Source organism: Panulirus ornatus, chromosome 11 (assembly GCF_036320965.1).
Source record: "Panulirus ornatus isolate Po-2019 chromosome 11, ASM3632096v1, whole genome shotgun sequence".
NCBI lineage: Eukaryota > Metazoa > Arthropoda > Malacostraca > Decapoda > Palinuridae > Panulirus > Panulirus ornatus.
The window spans coordinates 11,611,131-11,621,593 of record NC_092234.1 but is presented as its reverse complement, the minus strand read 5'-3'; the positions used below and the strand labels follow the sequence as shown (position 1 = coordinate 11,621,593).

At 44.0% G+C, this 10,463-nt stretch overlaps 1 protein-coding gene across 1 annotated transcript in view; it reads right to left on the bottom strand.

Annotated features, from left to right (window-relative positions):
- The window catches only part of LOC139751279 (uncharacterized), a 306,373-nt gene extending 297,971 nt beyond the window's left edge, over positions 1 to 8,402 (bottom strand). The window contains exon 1 of the mRNA XM_071666592.1: positions 8,159 to 8,402. The gene's annotated coding sequence lies outside the window, so the exon portion shown is untranslated. The remainder of the gene's footprint in view (positions 1 to 8,158) is intronic.
- Positions 8,403 to 10,463: the final 2,061 nt, after the last annotated feature.

Genomic DNA, 10,463 nt, shown 5'->3' with positions numbered 1-10,463 from the left:
CCAAAGTGTGTGTTTACCAATTTGTACTGAATGGGGAGGGAGTTCTACACTCGTGGGGCCTCAGCCATCGAACAGTGTGTGTGTGTGTGTGTGTGTGTGTGTGTGTGTGTGTGTGTATGCTCTTGCCTGAACAATAACCCTAACGAGAAAACAACTAATTAAGATGCATGATCACCTAGCTATGGCCCCACGTACTCTAAACAACAACAATCGTTGCCCAGTCTCTTCTCACCCTCACATATGACACTTGAAATACCGACTTGGCCGCACTCCATCACCAGTCGCTAAGACGTGTCTGCTGACGAACACCAGGAGTCCGCCATGCGACTGCGTTGCGTTCGACCAGTGAAAGATGAATGATGTTCGACGGAGAAAACTTTCAAGTGACTTGCGTACGGAGCAAGCCCTCCTTGCGGGTATTTGATGGAACACGAGTCAAATCTTCCTTCACCATGGAAGACAATCGTGACAGATCTAAGAGGAATTATTTATATTACCGGTAACTTAATCTTTGGAAATAACATCCTGGAGGTTAACAAGGAGACAGATTCACTGTACTTGGGAAACATCGTGAAGTTATCATCACCTAATCGGAACGAGACTAATTTCGTCCTGGCACGCGAGACATCTTCGAGTGAGGAAAGGCTACCCACCCGCTCGGGAATCAACAATCTACATGATGTGTACATGAGGAGGGGGGGACATGAAACCGTGAGATCCAAGACTCCACAACTCTTTCCCATAAGAAGAGACTCAAGAGATACCGCCCAAGGACACGCTGAAGACGGAACTTGGGAAGTTTCTCCCTTGTGTCTGATTAGTATTGGCGGGGTGGTTATACGTGGCTGCGAGCGGCAGGCACAAACAGCCACACTGATCAGATAACAGCCAGGCCAACCAGCAGAGTCGAAGATCAGGGCACGGGTTGTAGTGGAGACATACGTACCCTGGGGATCAACTCCTTGTATGTCCTGGTATCGTAACTCTCATCATCATTACTACAGGTGAGGGGAGCTGTAGGGCGCACACACACACACACACACACACACACACACACACACACACACACACACACACAGCGGTCGAGAGATCATGTGGCTGTAGCTGACCATCAGGGAACCCTGTAGCAATAATGACTGGATCATGCGTTCCCTCTCCTCTCCTCTAGTCACCAACACCACCCTCCTTCCCCTCCAACAGACGCTCTCTCCATCATCACCTTCATGCCATGGACTTCACATACATCTCCAACAGGAGAAACACAAGCACATTCGCATATGTCTTCCCACCCCCATCCATCCATCCAAACCTTACATCATTGACTTAAAAGACCGAAAGCAATATACGGGTTGACATTGTGATGGAGAGACGTTGTGAGGAGCCACACAATGTTGTGTGGTCAGTCCACAGCACGTAACTTATGATGGTGTCGGGAGCTGTCCTCTAACCCCCCCTCCCCCCAACAGCAGCTTAGTGTGCCAGAAAGCTTCCCTGGTGAGAGCCTGCTTTACAAGGCTGTCTGAGGCTGCGGGCCTACATTCATCACATTCACGTTGTGCAACCCACGGCTGCTCTGCTCTACCCTCCAGGAAAACCATCCAGTTATGTCCTTTACACATATGTAGGTGGGGTATTTCCCAGGTCTTTCCCACAATGGTCATTCCTCCACTCTTCAGTGAACTGGTGTTGTGTTCTCTACCCAACGTTACCAATGATGTGTTCGTACCCAGGAGTTTATGACATTACCATGGGAAACATGTAACCGAAAGACTGTAACATTACTATGGGGTACCTGTGCCGAAGATACTGTAACATTACTATGGGGTACCTGTACCCAAGACTCTGTAACATTACCGTGAGGAACATGTAACCAAGAGACTGTAACATTACCGTGAGGAACACGTAACAAGAGACTGTAACATTACCACGAGGAACATGTAACCAAGAGACTGTAACACTGCTACGGGAAACCTGTACCTAAAAAGATTGCAACATTACCATGGGGTGCCTGTACCCGGCACAATACCATTGAGTACAAGAGGCTGTACGTAACATTACTCATGGTTGTACATGTAACCAGATGGCTGAGCTGTTACCCATGAAGTACACGTACACACAATAGCGTACCCACATATTGCCCAAAGTGACCTTCGACACAGCAACACCGGTTCTGCAGACCTGCTCCAATATTTCTAACCAGGTCATGAAAATGCAATATGAATTTCCAACCAGGTCATGTAAAATACACTCGTATGACTGTTCCTCCCATTGTTCAGAATGATAAACAAACATTTCTTCCTTCCCTATTGCCCCATTTAAGGTCATTATCAAACAGGATAATTCCCTGAATACTTTCCTTATGCACTGGACCATCTCAATAGTAATTTTTGAAAGGGGATCTCCATGTCTACCTGCAGCTTAGCTTAATCCTTCCCTCCCCCAAGCTTGAACCGATGGGTCACAAAACCACTGATCCGTGTCTTGGTCTGACCTGACCCAAAACCATGCTTAACCATGCTTTCGTCATCGTACTCAAGGGGTTAAGTCTTCGTACCTATGAGGATCAAGCATACGTATTCAAGGGGGTTCAGTCGTTTTATGCGCTGAAGGGGGGTGAAGTCGTCGCACTCAATGGGGCGAAGTCGTCGCATTCAAAGGGGGAGTTTAAGTTGGTGTACTTAAGGAGATTAAGTGGATGTACTTTAGGTGCCCAAGGAGTTAAGTCAACGTATCAAGAGAGTTAAGTCGCCAAAAACTTGAGTTCAAGCCGCTGTAATAACGAGGTTAAATCTTCCAACACAAGAGGCTAAAGCTTCGTACCCACGAAGTGAATCTTCGAACTCGAGGGGTTTCAAGCCTTCGTACTCATAGAGGGTTAACTGCGCTCAAGTCGTCCGATTATAATAATTCAACATGTCCCAACCAATCACCGTTCCCAGCTCAGCAACTGGCTAATGCCGTCTCAATCACACCCAATCCCCCACCCCCTCCCCTCCACAATCCCATCGCACACCTGGCTGTTCCCCCCAGTACCGCACCGCATCATTCCAATTTGTTACCTTACAATTACAGGTGCCAGAGGCTGACATATGGCCACTCCCGAGTGTTGCTCCTCCTGCCTCTAGCGGCAAACACCTGCTCTTCTCGCTGGCTGGTATACTCAAGGATATACCCACTGCTTTGACGGGCTTGTATATCTAGGTGGATATACCCAGTGCCCCTACAGGCTATATTTGAGATATACTCAACGCTTTGGCAAGCTTGTATAGTTTGGTGGATATATCCAGTGCTCATGCAAGGCTGGTATATTTAGGATATACCCAACGCTTTGGTAAGGTTGTATAGTTAGGTGGATATACCAAATCCTCTGGTACTCTGGTTTTACTCAGGAAAATATACTCCAACGCTCTGGTATACTCAGCACACATCCAGTGCTCTGGCAGGCTTGTAAACTAAGGTTATAATAATCGCTTGGGTAAGCCGGCGTACCTACTGGAAATGGAGGAACGCCAAAACCAATCGCTAACAGGAAGGTCACTCGACTGGAAGCACACCACAATACGAGTGTTGGAAAAAAAAACCTTACAATTTCATGAGATCATCACATGCCTCCAGGAACACAGCGATCCCCGGAGGGGACGTGAAAGCCATCTGAGAGGCCCCGACATGCTGGAAAGGGTTGGTGATGGAGTTAGTGAAATGGGGGAGGGAAGTGCATCATGAGGCAGTAATACGAGTTGGTGGAACAAGTTGATGGTGAAGTAGCAGTGTCTGAGATGGAAACACAGACACACACACACACACACACACACAAAAAGACACCACACAATATGAGAGGGGGTCTGGAAATGGTACTACACATCACAAATGATAATATACATCCTACTGCAAATAGGACAAACCTTCTTCTCCCGTAGACATCGGCAAAAAGCGTCTGAAATCTGCCTCCAAACTGGACAGGCTTATTCATGCCCCACATCTAAAACTTCTTGTGGCGAGACATCCCTTAAACAAGAGGCAAGTGTAGAGTGATTCTTCTTATCTACCATAATACAAGGGATGCAAATACTGCCCAAATCTGCAATTTCGAGTATCGCTGAGCGCGACGGTACGACCCTTGAACACCACGGTACGACCCTTGAACACGACGGTGCGACCCTTGAACACGAAGGTACGACACTTGAACACGAAGGTACGACCCTTGAATGACAAGGCATTCATATACATACGCGTTTCTGGCATCAAAACTCTCTCTCTCTCTCTCTCTCTCTCTCTCTCTCTCTCTCTCTCTCTCTCTCTCTCTCTCTCTCTCTCTCTCTCTCTCTCTCTCTCTCTCTCTCTCGCAATGAGTGTTATATCTACCTTTGTGTGGTATGCAAATGAGCGTGTGCGTCTGCACATATTAGGAAAAGCAAACATACTTTCTTTTCCGCGTGACACCACGTACACCTCCATGTCTACGGCCGTTAGCGTGATATACTATACGCCTCGTCCACGGACACCTTACCAAGAACAACCACCAGCTTATCTTTACCATCCACCTCTCCTACCGACACCTTAAAACCATCCTACCTCCCCAAGGGCATCTCAACACTACGGGTACGTGATCTGAGCGACGTATTCTAGCACAGTATTTCATAAAAGCTTTGAGGAAAAGAGCCTTCACCCGATTTGAGAGAACGGTAACTGTAATCCTGAATCCTGGTTGCGGCAATCCGCCCACAGACAACCCAGCTGTTCATCTTCCCCAAGGTGCTGGTCGATATAGAGTTAATGAGATGGCCTTGATAAGGGTGTTCACAGTGGGTCACAGGACGATCATCGTCATTGCCTAACACCTATAAAAACCGAGAGCAATTATCATAAGAAAAGCTTCAACATCAACACAGAAGCGTTTGCAAGGCGCTAAAAATTTGCTAAGGAAAGCTGAATACAACTTACTGGTCTCTGCTTCACTCAACAGCTATTCATTTCCGCTATGCGAGGCGTAGCGTTTCTACACGACTGGTGACAGATGAAGGAACTTACCCCTTGAGCACGACGGCACGACCAGGCCCTTGAGCACGACGGTACGGCCATTGAGCGTGAGGGAGTCTGGCCTCTGTGCAGACACTCAAAGGTCGATTACAGAATCACGCCATCATATCCAAGAGTCGTACCACCGTGCGCAAGGGTCGTGCCGTCGTACTTCAAGTTTTACCGTCGTACTCAAGAGATAGACTGATGAGTACAGTCCTCTGTCGAGCTTACCCGCTAAGGGTACGAGAGATCCTTATTCCTAAGTACTAATCAACTGTACAGTAACTTCATTCCTATCTAGTTAATGGTACGGTAACTTTTTCAATCTAGTTAATTGCACGGAAATTTTATTCCTATTCTAGTTAATGGTACGGTAAATCTATTTCTGTCCGGTGGATGGAACGGTAACTTACCAACTATGGACAGAATCGTCGAGTCTCTTCTTGAAAGAGTCGATAGTGCCGATGACATCCACAACAGAGGTCAGGCCACTAGTGTATTCGAGGCTACGGGAAGACCCGATTCAGGAAGAAGTATTTACTAGAGTTCTTACAAAAAAAAAAAAAAAATCGTCGATGGTTTACAAGCATCAAGCCATAGTTTCTCACTGAGACATCCCACTGCGCATCCTATATCGATGACTTCCAATATTCTAAGCATCGCCAGACCTACCTGTAGTCACCAGTGGAACCTCTGCTTCCAAGAGACAGAATAATGTTTCTGTTCCTTTTATCTTTCCTCGTACGACTTGTTAACCTTGGCGTCCTTCACTGATCTCTTGCAAGTTTACCTTAGTCCTTTTCATAATCTCGAGGTCAGCTGGTTAACTCTACATACTTCTAACTACAACTACAACCAGCACTGACCTCAACACATCTCTAACTACTGCTAACACTTGACTTTAAATGTTTTAGAATATCACCAAATACATAGCATCCCCCCACACACAACTATATATATATATATATATATATATATATATATATATATATATATATATATATATATATATATATATAACCTTCCAGCCCTGTGATCCCCTTCTATGGGTTTCCTGCAGCTCTCAGGAAACCGACCACTTCCACCGGGCAGGCAGGCCCAAGGGGTAAAAAAAAAAAAAAAAAAAAAAAAAAAAATCTAAACGTATCTCTTTGTGGGGTGAGCTTGGGACAACTGAGAGGTATGTATGATGTGTTCATTGTTTCCAAAATGAAAATTGCATCCTGATATGGGGATGGGGGGGGGGGGAGTTTTTGTGATGTGCTGAAACATAGTTTGTGATGTTGGAGAGTGTAGTTTCAGATGGCTGTCTGTCAGGTGGAGTGATGTGTAAGAGTGGGTTGGGAAAGCGGTTGTGTCTCTGGGAAGGTCGGTGTGTGTGTGTGTGTGTGTGTGATCTGTAATGATAGGTAGCTGAAGTGAGAAACAGAGGTTATTCATTTTATTTCTAACTGGGGTTGCTGGCTGGTTATGAAGTGGCTTGGATGACCCATATCCAACTCTTTAACCCTTTACATACTGCCAACTCTAATTTCGAGACACCTCAATACACTGCCATCACGTAATTAGACGTCTTACCTTTACTATCATATAAGGACAGTATACGCTAACTGCTGTATGAAAATCTACAATAAACAGAGTAATAGCGACACCATGAAGCACAAACAGTACGGCTCTTTGGTCACTACGATACGACTCATGAGTATGACGACGTGACCCCTGACCTGGCCCTCAATTTGAGGTTTAGGTCAAAAGGCTAACGGTAGTGAGAACGCATGTAGGCCGTATACAACTGTACTCAAATATTACTGGTTGGTGAGATATTCCCAACTCGAGAATTCTCTTTTACGATGCCAAAACACTACCGCTGACTCGCACGGTTAATTTCTGTATTTCTCTTTCAGCTCCTGAATACTGACGCATTTGGCTTAAAGTCACGAAACAAACTTGCTGCAAATTCGAACTCGAATGGGGCAGACAACTTCCAATAGTCTAGCGAACAAGTACATGTATGTAGAGACTTACAACTACGACTACTTGCCTACAGGTGCTACTTTAATTCCTTATATATATATATATATATATATATATATATATATATATATATATATATATATATATGTAAAACCAAATGCTACTTGTAACCCCTGAGCTACGACAAGGGCTACAGCTGTTCTTGAATCTACTACTGTTACTAATTTAGAAGTACAACTACTGCTGCTTCACGTAGCAGTACTACCACTTTAACAACGATTCACACTACAACTACTATTACTACTTCTACTACTACTACTACTACTACCGCTATCATTAACAATCCTGTGGCTGTTCTTACTGCTATCACGACAATATTGTCATAAATAACAATCCCTACTACTAACACGACCGATACAAGTACTACTACTACTACTACAGTTACTGTCTATTACTACAACTACTACTAGATGCCCGCATTGCTTACTATTATCATTACTGCTGGTACAATAATTAATGCTAAAGCTACAACTGATATCACTGCCACTTCTACTACTACTACTACGACTACTACTGAAGCTGCTGCTATTACAATAATTTTTCTACAAACAGTTGTCAATATCTACTACAACTACTAGCTACTAAGAATGCTATTAGTACTGTCTATACTGCTACCGTACAACGAATAGTAGTATAAACGATATCTGTAAATAACACTAATAATAAATAATATTAATTATAATAATAAAAATAATAATAACAATAATAACGTACTACTACGATCATTATAAACTGAAAACAATCAAATGCCTCGCAGGTTAACTCCTGCTAGACAAAAACAGGAATAAACAAATAATCAAGGGGACTACCATAATATGCACACTAATAAAAGCAATAACAACACTACAATAACCGCTACTATGGTATATTCATGTTTTTTCTTACCCTTACCGAGTTCAGTCGTAAAGACCCCGTGCAAACATGAAAAAAGAAAAAAATATATATTTATATTCATTTAGACACTTTTTTATTGTTTTCGTTGTTTCCTTATCACGAAGAAAACGATGCAATACGAAACAATAAAAATATGTAACTTTTTTTTAATGAATAAGAAATACGGAGCTGCAACAGGTGCAAAACATCAGTAAACACTGAACGAACCTACCTTAGGGAAGAGCAATGGGTACAAACAAGAGTAGAGCAGTTTGCCGGTATCTTCTGCTACCCTGACACCACTAAAGCATCCAGTTTTGAAGAGACACTATCACCACAATCGTGCAGGGGTTTGTCGGTTCACGGGGTCACCAAACACAATATTCTACGCTAGTTTAGCGTGGCACAGGACACAAAAACACACGTATAACGTCGTCGTGCCCACATCTTCCTCCGCCACTAGTCAAAACTCGACTGAATGCCCACGTCTTGCTGGGCAGGACGGCGGGAGGGACTGCCACACGTCGCAAGAACGATCCAATGATTCTTCCTTATTTTACGACACACAGGAGGTAATTTTGAAACCAAATATAGTATATCAGCGATTTTGGAGAACTCTTCTCGGCGATGGATTGAATAATAAAGTCCTGTGCCTCGCTTTGAACAAGATAAAGGACATAATTCACACCGTATGGGGTAGGACCTCGGATAGTCATGTTGCCAAATGTTGTAAATTAAAATATCACAATAATTATTACAGCAACCAAATATTAACCCCTCAATAACAAATCCCTCGATCAGAATCAAAGTCTGTAATGTAGCATGAAGGGAATCGCTAGCCCAGATGAAGGAAGTGAAGAATGTAGGCAGGAGCGATGCGCGATGGGTTGATTCCTGTGCAGTTACAGGTGTAAGAGCAAGGCGGTACCCCGTATCTCTCTTCCTTGCGGGTGCTGCTCTGCACGGGCCGGGTTAGAGGAATGGCCCACAGCTAGAGCCAGCCCAGGACACACACACACACACACACATAAACAACCAACCAGCAGAAAAGGAAACATGTAAGAATCATTTCACAGGTGTGTTAGTGTCGGGAGAGCGCGTCTGTTAAACGTAACAATAGCCTTTAGGCTGCCCATGTTTCTCTTATACTAAACAATACATTAGGTGAGTTTAAGACACACGCAGGCAGACTACGAATCATATTATTCGAATAGGTCATTACGAAAGCAAGTTGGTTATTCGTATAATGTGCATAACGTTAGTATTGATCAATGAGTGACCTGGGCCGTTATTAGACAGTATGAGGACCGGACCTTAGGCCTCCTCCAGCCAATCACGTCGGGAGGAGGGCGTGATAATCAGTCTTTTGACCAATCAAGGGCAATTGTGGTCATTATCGTAGCTATAGATGGCGGGTCAAGGCGTGGCCAGCTGTTCCTGCCTTGCTGTTCCTTCAGATAAAAGGCTCAGACGATAGTCTGGGAGCCAATTGCTTCAGTAGTCCCGGGCCTAGAGAGGTAAAATAGGCTTTCCTTGTCTCGAACCCCGTAGCCACCACTGCCATAGATTGTAGGATGTTATACTGTATCATGTCAGGTCTGAGTGCAACGATGTATCATAACTTGTCAGAGAATTGCCCAACGAATAAGTTTCTTGTATCATGCTTTTATAGTCAACGTGTCATAAAGGAAAGATATCTCTCTTGGTCTGAAATCTTACCTGGAATGTAGAATGTGGAATGTTAAGTGTTAACGAAGTGTTTGTACCCCACTGATGTGCTTCTTACCTTGTATCCTATTTCTTGTATCATATGTAGATTTAAACCTGGTGTTTGCTTTCATCTCATAACGTTAAGACAGCGTTATCCAGAGTGCGTAATAAATATAACTAACGGTCCTTCACAGTAGTATAGCATTGTAACATATAACTGACGACCCTGCTAAGATTCGTAACAATATATATATATAGTGTGTCGGTACTTAATTCCTCATGCCGTCCCTAATCATTATCATTTTTATCGTTATCATTAGTAACTAATAATGTTACCATTCTCATTATGAATACTATTCTCATCACCAGCATCGTCAAGCATTTACTACCAGAATGCCTACGGGAGAAGCACTCCCCCTCTCCGTGTCGACAGCTGCACTGAAACAGTGCTTCGAGGGACTTAGTGAGAGCTTGAAAGAGATTAGATTACACTAAGACGGTACATAACGGTTCACAGGGAGGTCGGATGATCGCGTGAGGCTTCTAACCAAAAAAAAAAAAAAAATGTTTAGGTTGCTAAATTTACGTCACCGGAGGAAGAATACTCCTCGTTTTTCATGAACACAAACTGTGTAGTTGACAAGGCTTGCCTCCGGTATCATATGGTTTACGTTGTCGCAAGGGCCTCAGAAAATGGGTATTGGAAGTTAGCCATACTGCGAAAATTAGAATCTGGGATCCTGTAATAAATGATGTAAAAGACGGCTCGGTTAAGCACGGCGGCACGACACATAAGCACGACGGTGCAACCATTGAGCACCGGCCGT